Source organism: Pteropus medius, unplaced genomic scaffold (assembly GCF_902729225.1).
Source record: "Pteropus medius unplaced genomic scaffold, Ma_sr-lr_union100, whole genome shotgun sequence".
Lineage (NCBI taxonomy): Eukaryota > Metazoa > Chordata > Mammalia > Chiroptera > Pteropodidae > Pteropus > Pteropus medius.
In genome coordinates, this window is record NW_024354501.1 from 553,676 (window position 1) to 555,364 (window position 1,689).

Sequence of the window (1,689 nt, forward strand, 5' to 3'; positions counted from 1 at the left end):
CCTCATGGGCTTTCGCAGAGCTCAGCCTTCGGTGCTAACGAGGTCCAATTAATTTATTTTCCCTTTCATGGAGAGTACATTTGGGTTAAGTCTGACAACTATGCCTGGCCCTGTACCCCAAAGACTTCGTCCTATGTTTTCTCTAAAAGTTTTAAAATTAAGTTTATGTTCCCTTTTGAGTTATTTTTTGCATAGTGTCAGGTTAAAGGCAAGATTATGTTTTGTTGTTGTTGTTTTTGCCTGTGGATATCCAGTTGATTCAGGGCTGCTGGCCGAAAGCCCATTCTTCCTTCATGGAATGGCTTCTGCATCTCTGTCAGAAATCGTCTCGGCCTGCTTGCGAGGGTCTATTTCTGGGCTCTCCGTCTTGTTCCATCGCCCTGTGTGTCTGTCCCTTTTTTATTTCTGTCCGTACTGCCCGCACGATCATCACTGTGGCTGCGTAGTAACCTTCTCCGTGAAGTAGAGTGAGTTCCTCCCTCGGCTTTCTTTATCAAGGTTGTATCAACTATTCTAGGGTCTGTTCCTTTCCATATACATTTTGGAATAAACTTCCCTATATCTACAAAATACCTTGATAGGATTTTGAGAGGTATAATGTGAAACCTATAGATCGATTTGGTGATGATTGACACCTCGATTGTGTTGACTCTCGGTCTGTGGGTACGGTGTGTCTATATATTTATTTAGGCTTCATTTGATTTCTTTCATCGGCATGTTGTCGTTTTCATGATGTAGATCTTATATATATTGTATATCCAAGTATATATAAGTTATTTTGGAGGGATTGTAGATGGTATGTGTTCTTAATTTTAGTTTCCTCATGCTCGTTGTTAAGTATATAGATATGTAATTGAGTTTTGGGTGTTAATCTTGTATTCGTAATGTGTGTGGGTTTTTTTTTCCCGTAGATTCCGTGAGATTCTGTATGTAGACAGTTATGTCATCTGAACTAGGACAGTTTCATTTCTTCCTTTCCAATCTGTGTGCCTTTCATTTCTTTTTTCTTGCTTTATTTCCCTGGCTGAAACTCACACTGTGTCGACTAAGAGTGGCGAAAGTGGACATCCTTGTCTAGCTCCCGCTTGAGGGGTAAAGAACTCGGACGTTCACCACGAAGTATGCTGTTTGCTGTAGGTTTTTTCGTAGGCGTTCTTTACAAAGTTGAAGTGACTCCTTTTTATTCTTACTCTGCTAGTGCTCGACGTAGTGATGCTTCCTGAGTGTTGGTAATTTTCTTATTTTTCTCCTGGGTGGTGGTTCACAAGTGCTACCCAGTGTTACACTTGGCTAAGCCACGGACTGTGTTTCTATTCTGTAAATGCTACATGTGTCATATGCCAATGAAACATTTTATAGGCCTGGCAATTTCCTAGAATCAAGTGTAAAATAAAGAGAAAATTCTGAAAGTTACCAGAGAGAAAACGAAGCTAACCTACAAAAAAAGCAAGATTTCATATTAACAAGAGTGAGCCTATGGAGATAATAAAGCAATATTTTTAAGATCCTGGAATAAGGATTCTTTTAAATTAGAATTTCCATCCTCAGTTAAACTTCATTCAAATGTAAGAGCAAAATGATGGTTTAGGTCATCAAAAACTCGATTTTACCACCGACAGACTTTCTCTGCAAACATGAGCAGAAATCATATTTCGGTAACGAAGGAAAAAAAGAGGAAGAAAGAGTACA